We start from the raw sequence: 25,567 nt of genomic DNA, 5'->3' as shown, positions 1-25,567 counted from the left end.
ATGGCTCTGCTGGCAGAGCAGCGGGCAGGACTGCGCCTGCCAGAGCACATGGGTTGCTCAGTGATTCCCAGATGTGCTGTGCTCGCTGTTTTCCGGGAACCCAGCGGCCTGAGCAGAGATAAATAAGTGATACAGACATCTCCGCACTAAACACACACGACGCGCTCCCTCCCGCTCCCCCACCCCACGCACACAGTTCTATTAATCCTGACAAATTATGACGTACAGACGTGTAATGCAAACTGATTCATCATACATTCAAATCTGCTGTGTGGGAGCAGCGGGAGGGCAGAGGCAGACAAGTGTATTACACGGATAATGTATTTGACGTATTAATAAAACCAGCCGCATTGCTCAATCTGGAGAGAGGGAGGGATGCCGATACATCATGACAGATCACATATTGATGGAATCCAGATGTTGGGAATCACAGTCTTGGGGCCTTTCTTGTATTGACTAAAGGTAAAAAATGCAGGCTGTCAGCACATTAAATCTCTGCTCTGCTCACGGAGGCTGGGGGATAATTATTTATTTGTGGAGGACAAGGAAACTGTTCCCTGCGTCCCCTGTCCCGTTAGCCCAGCCATCTGCAAAGGAAGGTCAGGGAAAGAATTTTTAACCCTCTTGCTGTTTTCTTACCTATGGACTGCAATGACCAGCCAGAGCACATGTTACTATGGTCCCATCATCTTGAAATCCTTGGTTCAGGTGATAGAAATGAGTGTCAAAATGATCCCAGCTGAGAACCTGGTCTTGGATTTTCCTGTGAAACACAAAAAACTCCCCCCTTGGCTTTGTCAGCAATGCTGCTGCTTCCTGTGTTTTGCTCCTCTTGGACAGGGATGCACATTCTGAGTATTTTTTAGGAAGCATTACATTTGTGCGTATACACACATATGTATGTGTATCTGTAAGATATTCTTAGTATTTTTCAGGGAAAAATATTCTGTTACTTACACTTTTGTGGGTAAAGGTCATTGTGCCAATAACAACTCCTACTTTAATTTTATCTTGCTGAGTCCTTTTAAAATGAAACAGTCTTGTTTCAGATCTGTTTGGGTTGGACACCCTTTAAGGGCTGCTTGTGTTCGTGAAGCCTGATTGACTTTGGCTTGTGTGTGACAAGGCGTTAAGCACATGGTAACATTATCTATTAGGGGACACAAATACACGGATGTCCTGGTTTGGCTTTGTGCTCCTCCACAGGAATAGTGCCTTTCCCTCAGGCATCTTTCTGTTGCAGTGGGTTAAACCCACTGCTGAGTGCCTGGCCAGCACCGCAGGATAAAATGACACTGAGAAGATGACAGAGCTTTGTGCTAATGCTCTTTCCAGGGTTATTGCCAGCCTGGAGAATGTGCTGTGCTGTGTATTTTTGGGCCCTGCCCCTGTATGCTCATGTTATGTGCAGACAGGAAGGACCAGGAGGTGGCTGGGACACAAATGGACATTACCTGGAAGGCCAGGGCAGCTCAAACGAGAGGTGTGGATTTCAAAAGTAATGAATGTGCAGTAAAGAGGGAGAGAGATTTGAGGATTAGGAAGTGTTTAAATGATTGGGGCATAGCTTTCTTGGATGTAGATCACTGGGACTTACCTACAGGAGCCTATAGAACTATTACATAGGCTCAGAGAGAGAGCAAGAGAGAAAAAACTTTATATTGGAACTATAGAACTATATACATATATTTAACTATATACATAAAATACAGAAATGCTGTATTATATTATACAGAACTAATATTTGGAGCCTATAGAACTACTTGCATAGTATTTCTCCCCTACCAGAATAGATCAAAAAGCAGGAATAATGAAATTTAGAGAAATACAAAAGCAGACATTGACATATTGCTGTTTTCTCCAGGGAAGCCCAGTGAGTATTTGCCATGGGCCTGTGCCCATCAGAGGGGGATGCTGGGACTTCTGTGGAGTGCAGAGGTGCAGATGCCCAGGGCCACCCTGGCAGCCTTGGTAGCCTGCAGAGCACTCCTCAAACCCTCTACTCCTGGGGAGGGTAGCCCAAATTGGAGCCATGCTGAGGGATTAGCCTCCCTGAGCCTTCCAGAACATGTCCCCAGCCTCCTCGATTGTCTGGCAGTGGGGCACTGGGTTTGCTGTGTGGGAGCAAGCCTGTCTCGTGCTCCGGGTCAGGGCTCCACCGCCATCTCTCACAGCTTTGCAGTCTCAGCTGATTGAGCATGAGCCAGCATTGCCCAGGGACAGCGGTGGCCCTGCTGGCTGTCCCCAGAGAGAGCAAGACCTGTCCAGCCCTGTCTTTGAGTGTGCACAGTGGGGCTGCTGCCCTCGGACACGGCCAGGGCACAGGGCTGGCAGCACGGCCAGTCTCTGTCCCCTGCTCAGCCACTGACTCCCTCTTGAGCCAGGGGTGACCTACACCCTGCAGGGCTGTCAAAAGCAAGGACACAAGTCCCACGGAGTCCCAAAGTGCCTTTAAAACTCATTCTTTAACCTCTGGAAATGGTTTCCTTGCATGTGAAATGGAGACAATAAACACCTGAGATGAAAGGGCAGCTTTACTCTGCTAAGATAAAGGGCTTGCTCTTTCCCTGGACTCATTCGGTACAAGTGGATGGGTCTGGAGGCTGAGCTGCTGGCAGGGAGAGCTCACCAGCCCCAGAAAGTAGCAAGGTCCTTTTTCAAGTTGGAGAAAAGCAGCTTAGAGGAAATATAAATTGTACTGAGTGAGGAGGACTTCAAAGCAGGGAGGGCTTCTCAGATGGGGAGCTGGAGAAAATGATGGAGGGAACGTAAGAATGACAAAGCATGTCGTTCCAGTGGAGTGCAAGATGATTTGCTTTAGCTCATTAAATACTGCAATAAAATATTAATAGTTATTGTCCCTCTATTTTTTGTAATTATCCTTGCAAAGAAGGATCTGCTGCAAGTCACTAATGTATTCCCAGCAGCGGGTTGCTTTTTAATACGGTGATGGCAGTCAGGGGTGAGGAGCGGGGGGGGAATGAAAGCGTTTATGTGTGACCAGAAAATAGTTGTATGATCAGGGTCATTAAAGAACCAGCACTGTCTGCACAGGGAGAGACAGAACAAGGGGAAGAGGAGGCTGCAGGGAGAGGAAGAGGATGCAGGTCAACCCGGGAGCACTCAAGAAAGGGTGAGATTTGAGAACAATCTGGTGTCTGCATCCCAAGAAAGAAACTAGTGCTGTGGGTGTGCAGCCCAGTGTGCCTGGATGTTTGCTGGTGAATGTGGTGATTTCTTCACCTGATCAAGCTGATGCAGCTATGAAGGACCCTGGAAGTGCCAGGCTCCTGCTCCAGGTGCTGAAGTGCTCTGTGGGGTCAGCCTAGGCACATGGGAGGAAGATCTCAGGGTTCTGCATGACCTTGGTGGGTCCCCTCCATCACAGCCCTCTTCAAGGCAGACCTGGTGCATATTAGCTGTGCCCCCCCCCCCCGTCAGTGTCCTTTTTCCTATGCCTGTCCTTGAGGCTGTCCTTGCTCTGGTCAGTGCCATAGCTTGTGCTGTCACCTTCAAGTTCTTGGACCTAGGATCTCACAGTGGTCAGAGGACCCTTTGCAGGAGTTTCATCTGAGCAAAGATGCTGTGAGAGGGTCCCCTGGGTGGCTGGGGACCAAGATGGTGACTGGTGGGTCAGACACCATCTGTGGTGCTAACAGGCTCCGGCAGAAAGCTTTAAAAAGTGAAATGGAATGTCTCTTGCCAGCAGCAAAGAGCCCTTCTAGGGCTTGGAGCTTCTGCAGCAGGACCAACACCTCATCCCCCTATGCTCAGGCCAGGAGAGACCTGACTGTATTTTCATCTCTGGTTCCTGCTGCAGGAGCACAGTGGATGCAGTGAGGCTCTTTGCTGAGCCTGGGCAAAGCTATTGGCTTAAACACATCACACAGTGCAAATGGGTCTTTTCCATCTGGGGACAGCCCCGTGTCTGGGGTGGGTGAGCAAAGGCTGAGTCGCAGCAAAGGGCTGCTGGCATGTGAGGCCAGGCTTGTGATCACTGTGATGTGGCTTGGAAAGCTTTGGCTGGACACAGGACACAGAAGACAGGACACAGACAGGACACAGAAGACAGGCTTTGCCATCAGAGGTGGAGAGAGCAGGGATCAGGCATCCTCAGGGCTCCTGTCCGTAGGCAGGGAAAGCCTGGGAATGCAGATGCTGGTTGGTAGCATCAGCAGCAGCAGGACAGTGCCATGAGCCCACCTCAGGGAGCAGAGCCTGTCCTGGGGATCCGCCCATCTGTGTGTCCAGGCAAGCTGAGGGCTGGGCAGCCACATCCATGATGCTCCTGCTTCCCGAGCCGGAGGAGAGACCAGGTCTTCGGCCCCTCTCACATCCCATCAGCTGACCCTTGGAAGAGAAACGGTGCTGACAGGTATCTAAGCGAGGCAGAATTAAGGGAAATGATAATAAATGTAGATGGTCAGGCGGGGGAATGAAATGATCCATCTTTTGCATGTTAGTCAAGAGGTGCTCGCAGGCTCCCCCCCTCCCTGCTCCCATTCAATCAGGGCCTGTCAGACCTCTAGCAGGTTGGCATTTTTGTGAAGAATCTCTCGGCTAAAAATTGTTGTCATTCCTATTTCCTTGTTATCAGTTGGCGGCACCTCGGCGGAGCCCGGAGATTAACGCAGGATCGCCAGGCGAGCATCCATTCCCAAAGAGCCCTATCCATTACGCCGAGCTCGGCGGGTCCCTCCCGCCTCACCTCCCACATTCATCATCTTTAACGCTGACAGCCCGGCGCAGGCCTTTCAAATTTATCTCGCCGCGTCCTGGGCAGGCTCTATCCGTCAAACTGCACGAGAGGGAGCGAGCAGAGCACCATCTCCTCTCCCCTGTACATCGGGAGGGAGAGGGGGGAAAAACAACCTGCCCGTGTGAGGGACTCAGTAAAAGATTGGTCCGAGATACACAATTAATCATGGCTCGCATCAATTTGCTTGATTTACTCCCTGGAGGGAGAAGGGGCGTAAACACGGCGTGTGCAGAGGCAGTGTGGAAACATAATGTGTCTGTCTATAGGAAAAACATTAACACATCATCCCCGTTGTAGGTGATTGATGGGGGAACGGGACAGGGACAGCCCAGAGCTGGCAGGGTGACAGAGAGCCAGGAGCTCGCCAGGAAGATGGACCCAATGGAGATGAACCTCAGGGGCCACCGGTCAGGGCAGGTGGCACCTGGCACATCCGACCCACCTTCCAGTGCTCCTCATGAGGTGGCAGCCCATTCCAGGTATCTCCCCCCACACTGCAAACCTCTGGGTGGGGAAGGGAAGCTTCCAGCTGTTCTCTGTGTCCAAGGCAGGTGCTTCAAAGTACAGATGGGTGAAATGTCCCCATCTTCAGGGTGATGTAGAATCCCAAGCAAAACTGCTGTTGCACATAAAAATCTCCAAGGCATATTTTGTGTTCACTACCATGTACTAAATAGGTGTCCGTGCAGCTCACTCTGCCTTGCCCCCCATGAATTCTTCCTGTAAATAACAATTTTTGCCTATCCCTGGAGGTGGGTGCATTTCAGGATGAGATCCAAATGTGCGGAGCATGCTTGTGAAGTCCTTCAGCAGCCTTCAGGGCAGGAGATGCTGTAGCAGTGAAAGATGCTGTTATTATTAGATCCCAAGCACTGGGTTGTGCCATCCCTTGATGGCTCTGGCGAAGAGGCTGACTTTTATGGAGAAAGTTACTGCTGTATTTACAATCCAAACCTCCTTGTAACCAGCTGCAGGGTGGAGGAGGAAATGCAGAGAGAGCGTGTGATGATTTAGTGTGTCTTTCTCGTGTGCCTTTCAGCCAAGGAGCCTTCTCCCTCCTTCACCAGCCCACACTTAGCAGGGCTCTGGCTCTGATCACACCCCCATGGACAAGGGGAGCAGGAGTAGAGGTTTAATCAAGGTCAGAATGGAGGACCAGGAGCCTGGAGACTCAAATCCCAGACTCGTGTCTTCCTTGGGGAAATCTTTGTGTAAATAAATGGTACCCTGACCTTGTCGGGGCAGGTACTGCCTTTCCCACTAGCTTTCAGGAATGTTATCATGTTTGGAGGTGAACATTTGGGTTCATGAGAGCTCACTGCCACAAAAGAAATCTGTACCTGATATGTGTAGGGAATAACCAAAGTGATAGGAATACAGGAATATTAAGAAAGCAACCCTTAGTGTGAAGTTTGTGCAGGATGAGCTGATGCAGTTTCCCAGCTCTTAACATCCAGACAGACATGTCTCCCCAGGCAATTTGCAGATCATGGGCCATTCCTATACTCAGCACAATTCCTGCTATGAGCTGCAAATGCTTCCACATTTTCTCCCTTGTTAGCTGGCAGTGATGTTGGATAGGCTCACTCCTCCCCAGTCATGTGTGGCCCTTGGTTGGGACCTTCCTGGAGATGCACCTGCCATTTGGGATCTGAACATGCATCAGTTTCCACATATATGATTCTTAACATGCCTAAGGTGGGGTTTAAAAGCTGATCTTCCAGCTCTTCCACTGCCTTTCTGCGTGGGGTTTCCTTTAGCTGCACTCCAGAATTTCCACCTGTGAGGAAAAGTTGCTAACACAGTGAGATCTGTCATCCACAGACCACCAGACAGTGCTTTGTAAGTCAAAAATTGGTGAAGCAGGTGTAGTCTGCCAGAAATGAACGGGGTGATTTGAGTATCCAAATATTCTGTCCATTAATTGCCCTCCTGTTTGCAGGTCCTTAGGAGAACAGCCTACCTTGCTACCATCTTGTCTGTCAGTCCAGCTATCAGTTCAGTGCTTCAGACTGTTCCTATTTCGGATTAATGGAGTATGAATTCAGTTCTGAAAATTAACACTCCTGCTGGGGGGCACTCCCATCCTCAGGCAAATTCCCGTTCCTTCTCTATGATGTGCAGCACCAGCCCACCCCTGTGTGCCTGAGACACCCAGGAGCCTCCCTCCTAGGAGCAGCTGTTGTCCCCAGAGCAGCCAGGCAGAGCTCAGGCAGGAGCAGCTCCATGACCCACATTTGTGGGGTTGCTTATGGTTTAAATTTATCAGTTTAATTCAGTTTTGTTCTCCCCTGATTTGGCTGAATGTGAAGAGGGGTTTTATTTCATTTTATCTTGTGGAAATTACTCATGATTTTGCAGTGGATGTTTAAAATATATACATATATATATATATGTATATGCTGGGTTTTACAGCCCATTTTTATCACCTTTTTATTATCTCAGGTCAAAAGCTTTACTGGGTTGCATTCAGGGAATTATGCAAACTAAGAGAAAATACCATAGCAAAACTATAGATTTTCTCATTAAACTCTGCTTGGACATGTAGTTATTGTAGTAAAACTCTAGTAACTATTACAGGCCCTAATATAAAATTATAGTTTGACACCTCAGCGTGATTGGCCTTGTACTGCAGTTAAATTAACCCTTTCCCTCCCTTGCCTGCTCAGACTAAAGGCTTTCACTGGAAGCTGGCAAGCTGGACTCAGAGGGCAAGCTGGACTCAGAGGGCAAGCTGGACTCAGAGGGCAAGCTGGACTCAGAGGGCAAGCTGGGGTGGCTGTTTGAGGGCTTAGCCTGGGGCTGCAGCCACGATCCCTCTGTGTCCAGTTCCAGGAACTCCAGAGCAGCTTTGTCTGAGCTGTCAAAAAACCTCACTCCAGCAAGAATTGAGAGAGAAGTGATGGTTGAATAAGGGAGGATCCTGCAAGTCCAGGTGGATAAAGTCCAGCAAGGTAGGAGTTTGCTGAAGTTTGCAGCAGTTTCTCACCCCAGAAATTGCTTTGTTCCTACCAACCCAGGACTGTGTAATTCTCCCTGCTCTGTGCACAGTGGATTTAAGGAGCGATAAGCATATTCAGAGACTTAATTACCTCAGACGAGATTTTCTTCTCAATTACACTCAAGTAAATCTGAAGTGATTCCATTCAAGTGGATGATTTTGGTCCACCCCTGTAAAAAGTAAAATCAGATGGAACATTGTCCATGCATGTTAGCAAATCTCCACGCCTTTGCTGTATCACTGCAGCAATGGTGGGAGGATTTGGGACCATCTGATGCAGTGACAGTCTGTGTTTAAAACAACTTGGATGGTCCGGCAGGGATGGGGACTATTTCCTTCTGATTGCCTGATTAACATTTTAAAACCATGTTGATAATAACCTGGGGTAGTGTGACAGTTCAGCAACTTCATTCGAGGGAAACACTTAATCATATTTATTATGTAAACACAGCTTGCCATGCCCCCATTAAATTATTAATAGTACCATTAACATATTTACATATAAATCTTATAGCAGTTGATGGAAATGGCTCCAAGAACCTTGCGTTAGCTCTCTTTTTATAATGGATTCTCTCTTGCAAATACCCATTTATTAAAGAGACAAAATATTAATTTTTTGTTAAATGTTCATGTCAAAAATGTCACCTTTGCAGTTTTGCAAATTGCCATTTATGCAAAACCTACTGGTTGGTATTTTCCTGTCTTAAAAATGGCCTGTTTAAAAATATTGCTTCAATAGGAGCAATTAAAGAGAAAAAGAATAAAGATATTTCAGTGATCTGGGCAAGTTTTTTGCATTTTCATTAGTGATAAAATTGGTAAGTTGAGCAAGACAAAACCAGGGCTTTGTTCCATCACTCCACACCTGGATGTACCCTAAAATGCCCTCAAACTCAGTGCTGCCTTGGGCTTAACCACTGAGCAAAACATACACAGTTCCTTCAGTATCCTGAAGGAAATACACAGCGTGAGGGAAACAGAAGAAAGAGTGTGGAGGGTGCAGGATTTACTGGACAGGATAAAGAGAAGAGGTTGGAGGTTTGGTTAGTCCTTCTCTGGTTTCTCCTCCAAATTCTGCATCTTTCTTAATCAGCCCTGCTCTGCTAATAAGCCTAATTAGACTATATACTGTAATTCCTTAATACATTTCAAGGTAACAGTGTCCAAGGGTGATTCATTCTCAGGACTGCCAACTTTCACAGGTTTACCACAAGACTCTCAGGATTTTTTTTTTTTTTAAATTTTACTCCTTAAAGTTCCAGCCTTTAGAGCCAAATGATGGTATAAGAATCTCAATTTTCCTTTAAATAAATGGAAAATGCACACTTCGAGCCCTGCAGTTTTTCAGGGCGGAAAGCTTGAGTATGTGCTGTGAGCCTGGTCCTTAAAGCATAGAAACCAGACAGCAAAGACAAAGATAACTGCAGGGTGGTGGAGTTGTAGAATAATTTAGGTTGAAAGAGGCCTAAGGAGGTCACGGTACACTTAATTTCTGGTCCATCTCAAATGGCAGTGTCCATTAGTGTTTTTAGTATTAAAAATAGTAAGGCAAAGCTCACAGTTTTGTGTGAAATGTGTATTCTATACATCTCCATATGGTGAAGTACAAACCTCCACTGAGAGCCCGGCTGCCCCTTGCCCATCCGACACCCCCACAGACATCCCACACTGGCAGGTCTGAGCTCAGCAGGGAGGGATAAAACCAGTTTTCTGGGAATGAGCCACACCTGCCTGAGCTGGGACCTGCAGGGGACCCGGCAAGGGGCTCCTGTCCCAACTCTGCTCAGGGTGCATGACCTTGGCAAGTTGTGTCTCCCTTCCCCACCATCCTTCTCCCCACCTGAATACAGGGCTGAGCAAGGCACTTTCCCTTCTGGAGAATTATTGGAGAATTAGAGCTTATTATGGTAATGCAGGAGCCAAAGAAAGACGCACGAAGCATTGCAAAGGATTTTTTTCCCTTTCTCAATTAAATGAATGTTCTCCTAACCCATCGTGCCCAGCCCTCGTGTGTGCTGTTACAATTGTCTCTAAAAACTCTGTCTGATTTTTCAAGCAATTTCTCACGAAACAGGCACTTTCAGAAAAATCATAAGAAAGCAATCGTTTCAAATTGGTCATTTGGGACTCAAATTACTAATCTAATACATTTTTTATTGAGGGTTCCTGAAAGGTTCCATAAAACACAGTCTTTGAAGCTGCCCAAACTTGCCAGCCTCCCAGTTTGACAAATCGAATCCAACAATCCACTTTGCAGCTCAGGTTTAGGGCTCAGGAAGCTGCCACCGAAATAGCAGCATTTATATTTCTCCATCAATAGTGCCTATCTGGTCAGATTTTTAAATTCCCTGGGGTGTTGTGTTGATTTTCTTTTGCCTGTGCTGGATTTTTGTGTCTGTGTCCAAGCTGCAGTGCTCCTACTGGGGATATTGATGGGGGAGGTTGGCCTGGAATCTGCTCCTGAGCATCGTCTCCTGTCCAGCTCAGACAAGCAAGCAGGACAGAAGTTGACCCAGGAAAGGAGAGAACTAGGAGCCAGACACTGATTTTTTTTTTTTTTACCTTTTTTTTTAATTTATAGAATTTGTATTATTTGTTATTTTGGGGGGGGTTTATTATTTATGTTATTTATGTTTTTCTTGAGGCTTAGATGGGACCCCTTTAGCAGCGGAGCACTGTGCACAGTCCCATTGAGCTTAAAGGCTGAACAGAGAAAGAAACTAAAACATGGGACATGCACGGAATTCTGATATTCTTTCTAGGAATGAGGGCTTAAAGCACAGGAAAATTAACGAGATCAAACAGGCAATCTCTGGTCCTGAGTTCCTGTGTCATGTCATGGCCACAAGGCCATACTCCCCTCTTTGCACCAGATTTTGGGAGAGGAGTAGTGCTGACCCACTTCCCCGTGGCCATACATGATTACAAAGTATCAGCCTCCTCACACACAAGGCACTAATCAAATGCGTGTTAATTATTATTTTAGCAGATGCTGAGGGGCGTCTGAGTGCTGCCTTGAGGTACACCCCAAAAAAAAGTGCCTCTCTGATCAGGTCTAATAAAATCCAAAATAAAACTCTATGAGTTGACAGCCAGCTCTTTCTTGAAGCTGAAGAGACAGCATCCAACAAGGAAAATCCAACAGTTTGAGGCCAACGCCAGCACAGACTGCCAAGAGCCCAACCAAAATTGCTTTTCCCCTTGAAGGTCTGGTGGCAGTTTTTCTTTTGCGAGATCTGCCAGTTGGGAGCAAGGCAGAAATGTGGTTTGGGGGAGGATTTTCAAGCAGTGTCTACTTCATGGTTCAGCCAGCACAGGAGTACAGAAGGGAGAGGGAAGGAGTGGGGGAGCTCAAGAAAAAGACACAGAAAAATCTGCTTGGCTTCAGGCAGAAATGGGGATGGAGAGTTTGGGAAGAGAGGCATAACCTCTGCCTGCAGCTCAGCACCCACAAAAGCACGAGGCTCGTGGAGCAGGGGTTAGTCCAGCACTGATACTCTGACCTGGCATCTTGGTCTGAATGTCCCCCTCTGAGAGGAGCCATACAAGCAGGAAAGGGACTTCCCTGCCAATCCCACTGCACCCAGACTACTCCTTGCCTTGCAGCCCATAGGATCCTCTGGTTGTGTGGCTCCCTTGGTACCCATGGGGCTGTCTCACTGCTGACACCCTCCCCTCTAATGCCTCCAAGGGGGCCTGTTACTATTTATTGGGTTAGCATATAGTTTTCTGCTGCCATTACAGTTTTACTTTGGGGATAATGTACAATGTGTAGTCAAAAAGTAGAGCAGGATTCGCTTTCAAGCCAAACATGGCCATTTTGGGTATCAACTGGGACTGCATTGCATGGGAGGCTATTTTCAGCTGATTATTCTTGTGGTGGTCACCCATGGATGAGAGTTGCCCTTCCAGCCCATCCTTGTCTGCAGCTTCCTGGGAAGTTTGACACCAGGATCCTGCCCTCATGCAGGTAGTGAGCATGTGCTCCCAGTGCATTTCCTTTTACTCTGCTCAACCTGGTTTTAGGCTTGTGTAAGCAGCCAGGTGCCACATGTTTCCATCAGAGGGGCTGCATGACTGTCACAGTTTTAAGCCCAGCTGGAGATAAAACACCACGCACCACCTTCCCCCTGCCACCCTGGTGAAATGGGGAGGAGAATCAAAGCAAAACTTCTGTGTTGAGATAGGAACAGTTCAGTGATTGAAAATAAAGTAAAATGCAATAATAATGGTAAATAATAATGATGATGATAATAAAAGGGGAAAACCAAGTGATACACAATGCAATTGCTCACCATCCACTGACCAATGCCAGACCCCTCTTCCCAAATCCAGATCAGCCACACTTCCAGGAAACTCCCCCAGTTTATATACTGGGCATGGATTATCCCTTTGGTCAGTTCAGGTCACCTGTCCCATTGCATCCTTCCAGTTTCTTTTGTGCACCCCTTCAGTGGGAGAGCATGAGAGGAGGGAAAAAAGCCCTTGACTTAGGATAAACCTGACTCTGCAAAAAACCCAAACATCAGTATGTTACCAACACCATTCTCCATTCCAAATCCAAAACACAGCACTGTAACAGCTAAAAGAGTAGAAATTAACTCTGCCCTAGCTGAAACCAGGACAATGACCCATGGAGATGCATTTCCTGAATTCAAATCTGTCTTTTCCCTGTACATCTATGCGTTAGTCAGCACAGGATAGGCCCATTTCCCTTGAAACCTTTATGCACCAGCCTGCTCTGCCTCTGTCCCTGCTGGCTAGGAAAGCTGTCAGAACCCAGGCACGGGGAGGTGTCAGGCTGTGTCTTGGCACAAAGTCCCTCCACAGAGACACATGGGGGCCACAGCAAGTCAGGACCATGGCCCCTTGCTGCACTAAGCTGCAGGTATAGCTCTGCCAACCCCCTGATCCTTCCCACCACCCTTCCCCAAATTCCCTCCAGCTGCTAGATGGCTTTGCAGGGCGTGTGTGCTCTGTGTCCTCTTTACCCTCAGGACTCTCCTGTCCCCACCACTGTGCCATGGCTGCCAGCTGCAGCTCGGGGACAGTGTCTGAGGAGCTGTTTGCTTTAGCTGGAGGGGAGAGGCAGCCACGGGCGGGAGCAGCGGGCAGCTGTGACGGAATGTCTCACGGCCCACTGCTCCACAGACTTGGATGTCGAGAGCAGTGCAGGTGCCAAGTGCTGATCTGGCTTTTGTACTGATGAAGTCCATGATGCTGCTTTGGATTTACACCCATGGAAGCGGGATGGGAACTTGGCCTGGGTCTCAATCCTGTCATAAAGCTGAGGGAGCCTTCAGACCCACTGCCAGGCCTTTAATTGGAGTGGGGAATGCAGTCGAGGAGAGGAGGGGTGAGGCTCAGGGTAAAGGGAAGACAGCCCTGGTCTTTGTAGCCTCCAGGAGGATAAGTGATGACTACAGTGACTGCCCATCTTGGGAGGGAACAGCAAGGGTCTGAGCAGGTCAAGACTGAGAAAGAATGAGAAACCTGGACTTTTAATACCTTTCCCATGCTCCTCTCCACACCCCGAAACCTAGCAAAGACATTTTCTTGTGCCTCAGCCAAGGCAGCCCGGGGTATGGAGAGGAGGTTGTCCCTGTGGCCAAAAGCTGTGCCTGTGCAGGTCAGGACTGCATGTGAAACACCAGATTCCAGCAGCAGACTAAGAGGCTGAAGCATCAGGATATGTCCCCACTTTGTGCTGAGCATCTCTCTCTGGGGAGGGAAGGCTCTTAGGGCAGATTTCACCTTGTGCTGAGGGGTCAGCAAAAGACTCCCATGCCACTTAAATCCCACTTAAGTACTTTGCACCGCGGTGAAATTAACTCTCTCTACAGAATAAGCCATCAAGAAAAACTGATCTAAAAATCTACGCTGGGCCACAACCGAGCCATGCTTCTATTAGCAGGTAAAAAAATATTTCCCATCCTTAGAGTTAAATGAGCCAATAGTTCAATCAGAGAGCAAAAAGCGGCAATAGAGACAGGGATGCTGAGTGCCTCAGGTATTGGGAATCTATGCTAGGAATCACAATAAGCAGGACTCGCCTGTGTTCTCTGCGTTTAGCAGCAGTGTTATTCAACAACCTATTTGCAAATGCCATCTTCCAAAGTCCTTTTTTTCCCCCCTCGTTAAAGTTGCTGCGATAATAGGGCAATTACAGTGCAATAAGCTAAACGCAATCCATTAGTGGCATCACAGCCATTTTTAGATCTTGGGGAAAAAAATCAAAGCTGTTTAAGTTTTCTTATTATGCACATTAAAAGGCAGGCAGCAGGGTCTGATCAAAGACACCACCACCCCTGTACTCCCCCCACCCGCCTCCTGTCCCTACGTCTTGCCCCCCCTCTATTCATTAGTGGTCACAGCTGTGCAGTCGGCCAATTACTTGGGAATAATAAGTACATTTTGCAGTAAATTAAATATTAATTAGTCCTTGGCAGGTTGTTTTGGGGTTTTTTTCCTCATTTCCCTCCCTCCACCTGAAAACAGTGGAAGGGATGTGACACTGTTATCGCCTGTGTTGGCATGTGGGTGGGAGTGGGAGAAGCTCTCCTCCATCCCTGTGCACCTTCTCCTCCAAGCTGGCTTGCAGCAAGGTCTTTCCTGCTCTTCCTAGAGAGCTCACTGCTGCTGGACCAGCAAACACATCCTCAGCTTGGATGGTACCTTCTTCCAGCCTGAGCATATCCCGTCTCTGCCTGGCTTCCCATCCTGCATGCTCCACTTGGGCACGTAGCTCTCCGGGCAGAGCAACATCCCTGATTGCTTGTGATGCGGATATGAGGCCTCATCCTGCCCTGCTCCTGCACAGAGGACCCCAACCCAAACAGTGTGTGTTGTGCCAAGTGATAAGGGAGAAGAGTAGTCCCTGGCCAGGGGTTCAGAGCGTCCACCCGGGACTCTGGAGACAGAATGACCCCTGGAAGTCAGACTGCCTTGAACAAGTGCAGACCCTGGGAAAAAAGCCCTGCAGACAGAAGTCAGGTGAAGCCCAGACCAGATGCCAAGCATAGATCTGCTGGGATGAGCGATTCCTTAAAGTGAGACAGGTGACCTAATTTTGATGTTACCAACATACGAGCATGCATTACATTTTAAAGAATGAATGCAATGTAAAGAAAAAGTGGATGAAAAGAGCAGCTAAGCTTTGTATAGGTAGGATGAGAGCCTGACGTGTAGGGAAGATGTGCCCTTGCTCTGGAGCACCCCAGGAGCACTGCAGAGGTGGGCACTGGAGTCCCTGGGAGCCCTCAGCAGTCAGGACACGAGGGGCAGATGCTCTGGTGGCTCACCCATTCCCTGCTGGCAGATTCCAGTTGGAGCTGCTGTCCCTGTCACCTGGCCTGTGCCTCCCTAAAGTGCAGCATTACCTTTACTGCCTGTGGCCAGACAGGAGGCTGGAAACAAGCAGATGGAGTCTAAGCATACGACTCACCACCCATCCTTCCTCCTTGCCACCAATGTCAGTGTGAGCAGAGAAGAGGGGATTTTGTGCTCCTTTTCCTCACAAATCCACTACCAAGAGTTTCTGGAGCAGAATAAGCTATGTTAGCAAAGGCAGAGTAATCCGTGCCTGTTGGCAGATCCCAAGGTAAAAGGTTCCACTTGTTCAGCTCTTGGATTTACACTTTACTAAACAGCTCTGTGGGCTGCCTTGTGATGCACCATGCACGACTTCGCCCCTTGGTGCTCTTGAGTGCAATTAAGTTGTGGGCTTTTTTTAAATGTGACTTGACAATATGCAGGTTAGGTTTGTATTTTATTTACAGCTTTTACTTGGGGACCAATAAAACCCCAGCTGGCTAATGTGAGAGCTAAAACTTGCATCTCACTCTTTGCGTTGGATATCTTTTCTATGGTAAACTATTTATTTGCGTTTCATCTTGCACAAGCTCCTCTTTCCATGCTGAGAAGCCAAGAGCTCCAGGGGCTCTTTGAAGACTATTTGCTATAAGATAGCAACTGGAATTCTCTTCAAACATCCGTGCCTGCTTTGTCCTATAACTGGCCTCTTGGTGTCAACACGCAGTTTTGTGCGAGTTTCCTGTACAAAGCTAACATTTGCACGTTCCCCTGGCAATTGTGCTTCCAGATCCCTCTTATTCAAGCACATCCCATCATTTATTCTTGCAGGAATGAGCAGCAGTTACTCCACGTGCCAAATCAGAGGCAGCATCAAGGCCTCTTTAAAAAGGAAGATTTAACTGGGTTGGGATGACCGTTGTGCTGCTCGGGTAGGAGAAACGTGCTGTGTGACCTACGTGTCCAGTCAAAATGGTCCACATTTGGATTGCAAGTATGTGGTCCCCCTATCTTTGAGCTCCAGCTTTCATCACACAGTTAAAGTGCAACAAAATCTTCTTGCAAAATCCCAGTGCATTTCACTGTCGGGCCATCAGACACTTCCACCCATGAACATCCCCCGGACACTTGACCCTGGCATGCTGGCAGAATACAGGCAAAGGGTGAGATGGCATCAGGCTAGTGACACAAATCATGTTAAAAATGCCAAATAGCTGTGTTTACATGCATTCACAACCCAAGGGTCATGCTCTTGCCATAAAAAGGGAGATGAACCCTGGTGAGATCAGAGTGATGCTCCCAAGGATGCCTCTGGGAGGGAAAGATCAAGAACTGTTGCAGTGGCTGCTAAAACAGTCAAAATAATCAGGGGCTGGGGAGGATTCTGAGGGGACAGATGCAGCTGGTGATGAGTGCCCATCGTTTGCTGGTGCCTCATCCCAGTGGTACCCCAATGTGCCTGTTCTCCCTGGGATGTGACAGGGCTTCAGGGAACGTGCCCCAGCATCCAGCCACTCTTTAAACCCCAGCAGTGGTTTCTGTTACATGGATCAAAAAGACCAGCACAAGCTCTGTGAAGACACAGAAGGGAAAATATTTTCTTTCTCTCCAGTGTTGTTTTACACTGCTTCTGTTTCCCTTTCTGCCATCTCATGACTCTCTAAATTCATGGCAGCTCTTCCTCAAGGTGAAATGAAGGCTCTGGGCTGCATTTGGTAGTGCCGACAACAGGGGATGAGGGTCAGGGAGGGTTAAGCAGGGAGGGGGCAGTGCAACAAGGCGGCCTGATCTAGTGATTAAACAAAGGGATTCAGCCAACATGTGTAAAATTAAGTGATCAAGAGTTGATTACAGAGTGCATTGATTGTGTACTGATGGATTAAACAGAGTCGTGCTCGGGATGCGATTTTCCGAGCCGGGCACGGAAAGCACAGGCAATTGACGTGTTGGCCAGAAGGACCCGCTTCTCCCAATCCCTGGCTTTTATACATTCTCCGGATAAATCTGCAGAGAGGCCCGTGGAATTATAATCGATTATCCATTTCTCAAAGTCACTTAAGGGCCCTGAGCTACAAGCTAAAGTGCCAGTGCTGCGAAGAGGCATTGGGTATGCGCCGGCATGTGCAGGTGCTGGCGCGAGGGGAAAATGTGGCAATGACCCTGTGTGCTGCAAGCTGATGAATCTATTTTCTTGTAGGAAATAGTTTTGACAGTTCAATATCTGTGTTTTCGATATGTGCCCCACACATCCCCAAGGGAGGAGAGGAGAGGAACTGGAACGTGGCAGGGAGGGAGTGGGTGGGAGGCAGGGAAAGACTCTTCCACATCACCCCTTCAAATTATAGGTGTATCAGTATATCACCAACTTAACAGGCTGCCCTCCAAGTCAAGGGCATGGGAGCAGCATGGCTGCTTGCAAGTGTCTTCTGCAGGGCCAGGATGGGGCTGCAGCCCCTCTTGTGCCTCCCGCCCTGGGCTGTGAGGGGTCCCTCAGCATGCCCCAGCCCACAGGCAGTGGGATAGCTCCTAGGCTCTTGTTTCACTGCCAGTGTTGAAGGCAAAGACTCATTTCCAGGCTGATCCTGTCTCTCAGGTGGCAGTCAGGTCCTTCATGGAGGATTCAGAGGAGCAGGCAGGTGGGGCTGAGATAGCTGAGCACTGCAACCTGGTGCAGGATCATCCTGCATGTTTTATAGGGAGCTGGATGTGATGGTGGAATGAGGCCAGGGGGAGAAACCCCTGCAGGTCTCCCCTAGTCCCCATTGCAGGGGTGTCACTCCCACTCTCAACTGCATCCCTGTTTCTGCTACAGATGAAGCAACCAAGGCCCAAAACAGGTCCCAAATGTGTCCAGACCTCAGACCCCAGCTCTTTTGCAGTCTCCCAGCCAGATATGAGAATGTTTCTGTGAAAGTTCCCCCTTTTCTAGTTCCCACTGCCATTATTTTCTGGCATTTAAAGAAGGTGCTTTGCTCCAGGTCTTTCCATCCCAAGAGCTGATGCAGAGCATGGATAGTTAAGGCACAATTTGGCAATTCAGCTACACAGCTCCTTCTCACCACCCTCTCCCATCAGGCCAGCAGAAACTCCAGGTTGAGAAACTGGTTCAACCAGAGACAAGAAGTGGCCCTTGTAGCAGCAAACAGGGTTAAAGGCCAGGCACATTGGTGAATGTTGCCCAGCTGCCAGCCCTGGGTACACCACCCCAGGCATTCCAGGTGGCTGAGGAGGAGAAGGAGGGATGGTGAGGCACAGAATCATTCCCTACACTCTGTCTGGCCATGATGTACATGTGACAGAGGAGCTGAGAGAGCCCTGGGGTCTTCTCCCTAGCTTCCTGTGTGCTGGGAAGTGTGCTGTGGACCAGTGCCTCATTTTGCAAGTGCCACTGAGAAAGGACATGCCATGGGCCATGGAGTCTGCAGAAATGCAGGCATGATCCCTGGCTCTGGTTGGTTTATCCACAGCCTGGCCAGTCTTGGGTGCACGGTGCAAAAAGACCCATGGGATGGAGGACAGCTCAAGGATGGGAGGGAGGAGATGCACCGTGCCCCAGGAGATCCCTCAGGATGGGAGGACAGAACTGTAGGAGTCCCTCAGCAGTGTTTCTGCAGTGCCATGTTCGCTGAAGTCAGGGAACCCTGACTGATGCTGAGGAGAGCCAGCTGCTCCCCAGGACTTGTATGTTTGGGAGATGAATCAGTGGGTTGGAGGAGACTCCAATTTCATTCCCAGAGCAGAGGATGGATAGCAGCAAGAAGATTCAACTCTGTGGTCGTGAGCTTTTCCAGACTCATATTAGCACCCATCAGAGAATCTGGAGCAGAGAAAGGATCTTCTCTGTCCTTGGTCCCTGCTGACCTCGTTTGGTCAATCTCCACCCCAGTGAGGGGTGTGGCTGGGCACTGTAGTGCTTCCTTGGGAGAAGCCTGCATGGGCAGGCTGCCCAGCTGGGAGCTGTGAGAGGAGGGCGGGGATGGAGGCAGTGCAACACCTTCCTTTGCCTGCTCTCAGCGCTCTTCTACTTTCCTCTTGTGAAACCCAGGGAAGTGTTTCTGCTCAGTTCGGCATCCCCTCATTGAGCAGCACCATCAGCCTGTCCCAGTCCTCCTCTTCCCCTCTCCCTTCCAGGTCCCTGTCATGCTCTCCCTTTCCAGCTCTCCCGGCAGCCTGTGTCCCTCTCATCGAGGATTCATTGTCTTGTCAGCCTCTAGTTAGCCAGCATGCGTACGAATCATAAATTACCCCGCCCGGGCCTCTGCTATGCTTCAGCACAGACAAAAAAATTGCACTCCATCACCGTGTCTCCCGGCTTTTAGTGGTATTGATCAATGCTGCTCCCTTCCCGCCCCCCCCCTTTTCATTTTAACCGAGCCGGTTAAGTGCAGTATCTTATTTTGTGCTGGGACAAATGAAAAGAATATTAGCAAGGGCTGAAATATATCTCTTTTTTATCTCTCTGCTACTTTTTTATTGAATCTTTCTGAGTAGGTGGCTTTCCGCAGGATGACAGCCTCATGACAGGCTCCTCATTAGAGCTGAGACAGTAATTGTGATGCATTTCCCTGCGCGGCCTTTTCACTTCTCCCCCCGCTCCTGCCTTTCCTCCTCTCTCCCTTTCCCCTGATTTGTAAAGTGATTGGATGTACAGACTCACTCCGTTTCTTAAATTATTGCCCAGCTCAATCCATCTTCCACTGCCCCACACTGGGCAGCCATGATCTCCGCAGATGGAGAGCCAGGGTCGGGTCACAAGGGGTCCCTCACCTCTCCTGCTGCCAGGCTGCCACTCGCCATGAGAAACACGGTGCTGGACCCCACAGGACATGCAACAGCCTCTGGAGAGCCCAGGGTGCTGTTCAAAAATGCATTTTTACTGAGTGACCCACGGGATCAACCTCAGCTGGGGTTAACTGCATGGCAGCAGCGCTGCACCAGTTTACACCAGTCCTCTCCAGTATCTAGCTTGTCTGGACAGGCAGCTACAAGAACAACTCTTTCTCTGGAAGGAAATCAATATTTTAGCAAGCTTTTCTGCCTCAGATCCCTCTGTAGTTTTTACTCTCAGGAGAAGCAGGTGTATGTTCAAAGCTGCTTGGCAGCCTGGTCACCTAAGCAGGGAGCACTGTCGGGGATCAGGCTCTTGGTGGGGATGCAGCAGTCTGAGTACAGGTCTTCTCTGTGAACCAGTTTGTTCATGGGGTTGTAGAGGTCCCTCTGTCTGTCTGTCTGTGTCTCTATGTGTTTTATACACCCAGGTGTGTAAAACCAGCTGTCACTCATCCCTGTGCCTCTCTTTGCTGGATTCAAGGCAGGACTGGCCCTGTGCTGTGCCAAGCACAATAAAAGTCCAGCTTCTGCTGGTGCTCTGCAGCTTCTTTGCGCTGTGATGCAGGAGTGATTCCTCAAAAATATTTTCTTACCTGAATAGCTATTTTTTCAGACCTCTATCACCTTTCTGCCTGCACAGACCTCCAAAAGGCACATGCTGTAAGGGAGGTCTGCTCAATACAGGGTGATTCCTCAGTGGTCTGGATATGCTGGCTGCTCTGTGGGGTGTTTGCAGAGTTAAGTCGTGCTGTGGATGCAGTCATAGCCAGACACTAAACCCAGCCACAGCACACAAACCTGGAGTCACCTCACTGCCTGTCACTGTCTCTGGCACCTGGGTCTCCACTGCCGTGTGCAGAGCAGCTGCAGCAGGGGCCAGATCCAGGGCACCCAGTCCTGGGCAGCAAGCTGAGGTCTGCATCCCCCAGCCAGGCAGGAGCCTGAAGGATGGGAAGGCCCTGATGGAAGGAATGGGAGGTGCCCTGACCTCAAGCGCAGGTTTTAGGGGTTTGTACCCCAAACACCTTTTGGTACCAATCAGCAGGAGCCAAGGCAGTGCCCAGCAGGCAGGATGCCACTCCATGGGGACAGCACTGGGACCATGCCAGTAAACAACAGGGAAATGGGAGAGCAATGAGCAACATTATTCCTGCTCCTTCACTTTATTACCAAATATTTTTTGCCTCTACTGTTATTCTGGGGTGCTCTGCACTGACACATGAACCATCTCTGCCTTGAGCCACCGTTGTCATCTCCCCGCCTCGGCTGCCACTTAATACCAGGGCTCTGTGAGCCTCATCAGTTGCGGCACGGGCTTGCCAGGAGAAGAGTGAGTGTTTTGCTATTTCCAAGCTAACATGGGGCTTTCTTTGAATTATTGTTTTTTGAGCTGGAAGGAAAGGAGGCTTGTCACACAAGATACCTGCTATCAGTACACAAATAACAGCAAGCCCATCATCGAATGGAAAATAATCGCCGCGGAAACCGAGTTGCAGAGCAGCCGGGAGGGATTCTTGCAGGCGCTGGCAGTGGCGGTGCTGTCAAGGAGCCTGTGTCAGCACGTCCATTACCACCCACCTGGTTTCAGCACGGCCCCCAAAGCAGGGCACAGGGCCACGAGGCCCCAGCATGGGGTCATTTCTGTTCAGAAGAGTTTCAGATCAACTGGCTTTGATTCAGTTTAAATGATGGACTGCTTAAGAGGGAGAGAGCAGAAATAGGAGGGTGAGATGGAGGGAGGCATCTCAAAGAGGGGGGGCTGTTGGTACTCAGAGAAGTGGAAAAGAGTTGAAGGTAGGAGAAATCAGGAGTTGGGACTGGAGAGCTGGTCCTCATGGGAGCAAGCTTCAGCTGGTCACAAGGAAGGATGGCATGGGGAGGCACAGGTGGCAGCAGTTCCTGGGGAGGCACCTGACTGTGCATCAGTGCAGATAAGCAGTGGAGTTATAGGCTATTTATTTCATTCATTTGGCATTTTGCTGAGCTCCTGTGCAATGAGCCCTCATGCCTTGTAAACTTTGCTCCTTGAGTGACCTGGGAGCACTGTTTACTCTGTGCTGCGTAGTGGTGAGGGGCTGTATACACCCTGTGCTGTCAGCACTGTTGGTGGGCTGGGTTCCTTGTTTTTTTTACTTAAATGCTCTCCAAATCAGTAGTTCACATTCTGCTTGTGAGGGAAAGCTCTGCCTTCCACGACACACACTCCCACCCTGCAGTGCTGTCAGGGTACAGGTGCAGGGCAGGAGCAGGGAGGAGTTCATGGCTCCATGTCTGTTCAATATCATGCTTGTGTCCCCAGAACCTGAGCCCAGCTCCCAGCCTGGAGACCAGGTCCCATTACCAGCTGCTTTGCAATGAATCAGACCTTTCCCAAAGGAATTATCTTGGAACTCGATCAGTGTAACTGAATGAAGGATCCAGCCCTCTATCCCCAGTGGGATCAGGAGGGTTTGGTCCAGTCCCTACCTGGGCTGGGATCCATTTGCAGATGCCCTCTGAAAGAGCCTATGGACAAATTCCTCCACACAGGGGTGCATCTGCGTATTGAGCACTCTGCTTTCAGAGCAGGAAATATTCGGTTTCAACACTTGGAGTTAAACATTTCCGCGGAGCCCAGGAGACCGTGCAAGCCGCGGGAGCACCGGGCTCTGCCTTTTCATCTCTCTGGCACTGGCGGGCGGGGGGTCGGCAGCAAGGGAAGCACGGCAGAGCCACGGAGGGTAAACACTGGAGCTGAGCCTACCGAGTAACCAGAGAGTGAAGGGGAGAGAGAGGGGCAAAGAAAACAAAAACACAGCTGCCAAAAAACAAAAGCCTGAAAAGAGCCATTCAGTGTCTCCCAGGAGCGGGTTTGGCACAGGGCAGGGAAGGACAAGCAGGGAGCAGGCATAGGTCCCTCCCGCTCAGGGATACGGGCCCTTTGTTTTGCCCTGGGCAAATCAGTGACCTTTACTCTGTCCTGAGGGGTAAGCACTTACACTCCAGCAGGTCCAGCCACACACATGATGCAGCATCCTTTGTTTGCTCCTGGATATCAGGATATCCCTATTCTGGGGAGGAGAGGTAAGATGTATGCATCTCTCTCCACCCTGGCATTCACAAACAAAGCCTGAGGACTTGCCATGCCCATCCTCTCCCTGTCCTCTCAACCCAGCATCCTACATCATGGAGATGGGTACCACTGCCTGGAGCAAGACACCACAGCGTGGGTGTGTGCCAGGCTCTGGGCATGCTGCAGAGGTGGATGCTGCTGATTTGGGGAGATGCATTCCAGGAGGAGCCTCTGTAGCACTGCAGGCATGCAGAGGGTTCCACAGACCTGGGGAGGCTTGCGTAGGTGTCCTCCTGGCATGGGAGAAGATCCCTCCTTTCTGCCTGTCAGTTGCAGTTAGCCCTGCTCCTGTGAAAGCATAGTTGTCAGCCCCCTGGGCCAGGAGCCCGGGCTCCTTCTGTCTCCTGCTTTGCAATCTGTACATCAGGGACTTGGCTGTGTGTCCAGGTTCCTGTTCTCCTGCCCCTCTGGAATCCCTTGTTTCAGTGCAAGCACCAGCCTCCCGCACTCAGCGGAGCAAGGGGATCTTCCCTGGCTGTCATGGGGATGCAGAGTGACAGCTGTCACGTCCTTCCTTGGCACAAATTCATCACCATATCATTGGTGTAGCTGATGGGTAAGGCCACTGCTGCTCATTTCTCCTGCTGGCTTGGGCTGGGGTTGGGAGCAGCCATGGAAGACAGCAAGGCTTCTTCCCATGGCCTCAGATCCCTCCTGGTTGTCCCAGCCATTGAAATCCAAAGTTGCCTCTGCTTAGGAACATGCACCCCGTGGAAGAGTACCAGAGAACAAGCAGGGCATGAGGGCTTGGGTGTGCAGGAGGTTAATATCCCACCAGTCTGGTGTACCAGCTGCTCCCCAGCAGGGGACCCTGACTATGCATCCCGATCCAAGGCTGCCAATCTCATTTCTGTGGTCTGGGACAGTCCATGACTTCCTCCAGCAAAGGAACATCTCTGGGCTCCCCACAGAGCAGAGACACGGGGACGCTCAACCTCTGTTCCACCCTTTGGTGCTGCTGAGAGCATCCCAGCCCCAGCAGCCAAATCTGTGGATGGTGATGGGGGCTCGTGGGCCCCACAGCAGTGGCCTGGGCCAGGAGTGGGGATTCAGCACAGGAGGGTGGAGGGCAGCCTGTTTACCCATCCATCTGTACACCCCACAGCGGGGATCCAGCAGGATTTCCCGTCCGCTCAAAGCCTGCCTGTTTATTTTGGGAAGGAGACTCAGACAGCTCCATTGTTTTGCTGTGAAGTTGGGGTTATAAATAGCAGGTGGTCGGGGACGCTCCTGGGCTATTTTGGGCCCTCACTAGACAAAAGTGGAAAAGCTCCAAGAGGAAGGTGGAATTACTGAAATGCAGACCTTTCCCGCAAGGGTCAGCAGGAGCTGGGTGTTTGGGTTTGGGTTGGATTCTGGGCATTATTTAAACATGAGGGAAGGAGGAGAGAGGAAGATGTTCCAAGTTGCATGGGCTACATGCTGCCAAAAACAGTGTGTCCTCCCTGGCAGAAGGGAATGAGGAGCCAGGCACCTGGGATCTGCCTGGGAGCCTCTGGGAGTGGCACAAGTCCAGAGGAGAGACCAGTGGGGTTTTCCTCCTGGCTCTGCAAATGGGAGAGTTCCCAGTGGAAAGGGAAGCTGGGAAGGTAGGGAATGCACCATAGCACTGGCCTGCCCCAACTTGCCCCTTACGCCTCAGTTTCTCCAATAGAGGTGCTGAAGGAAATGGCAAGTAATATCCCAGTGATAGCTCTGCTTCCACCAGGCACGTGCGCTTTGTCCTGCTGGTGGGCAAAGATAAGCCAAGGTGACTCTCAAACTTATCTCAGACCCTTTCTCTTGTTAAATGCTTGTGCCAGGCAGTTATACAGGGAGAAGCAGGAACTGAGTAAAGCTGTTCACACCAATGTCTTAACCTTTGAGATGGTCTGTTCCTTTAATGGGGACTCATTTAACTGGGCTCCCCCATCATTAGGAACCATAAAATGGCACCTTTTGCCTCTTGATTGGAAGGCCACGTTGCACGCAGCTCCTCGTATCCAGCACCGGCTGCTTTATTGTGCATTACTGCCTCTCACTCAGATTTAACCAATTTGATCCATGTCTAATACATAAATAAATAATCCAGCAGGAGGGTTCATGCTGGATGACAACAGGCAGCTGTAAAGCACGTTTCTCCCTGCCAGAGCCATCTGAGCCAGGCTCCGCACGCCCTCTCATGAGCAGAGCTGCTAGTACAGCTGGGAGAGGGGGCCTGGGGACCCGCAGGCTTCCCTCTTTTATGGGAACTTCATTGTTTGCTTTAGAGTTTTATTTTATGTTAAATAGACGCTGTATATTCCTTACAGAGGGGGCAATAAAGTTTCTGAGCTGGAAGAAATTGGCTTCAGAGCAGGGAGTGAACCAGGGATATGTGGCTGGGCAGGGAAGCAGAATACAGGAGTGAGAATAAGGAGGGTCTGAGGAAATGCGTCACTTGCTGATTTGCCCCAGAGACTCAACCCAGCTAGGGATTAGGATACACAGGCAGCCCCAAATCTCACCCAGGGGTGATACAGCCCCAGGAGCGCAAAATTCCAGCAGCTGTGGGGTCTGGAGCTGCTGGTGGTGC

General features: G+C 49.8%; 1 protein-coding gene across 3 annotated transcripts in view; it reads left to right on the top strand.

Moving 5' to 3' along the window:
* Positions 1-25,567, top strand: part of RNF220 (ring finger protein 220) — a 213,466-nt gene that overhangs the window by 104,591 nt on the left and 83,308 nt on the right. The window lies entirely within an intron of this gene.

The sequence above is a fragment of the Prinia subflava genome, chromosome 10, assembly GCF_021018805.1.
Source record: "Prinia subflava isolate CZ2003 ecotype Zambia chromosome 10, Cam_Psub_1.2, whole genome shotgun sequence".
NCBI lineage: Eukaryota > Metazoa > Chordata > Aves > Passeriformes > Cisticolidae > Prinia > Prinia subflava.
Note: the sequence above shows the minus strand (reverse complement) of the source record. Positions and strands in the feature narration are given on the sequence as shown.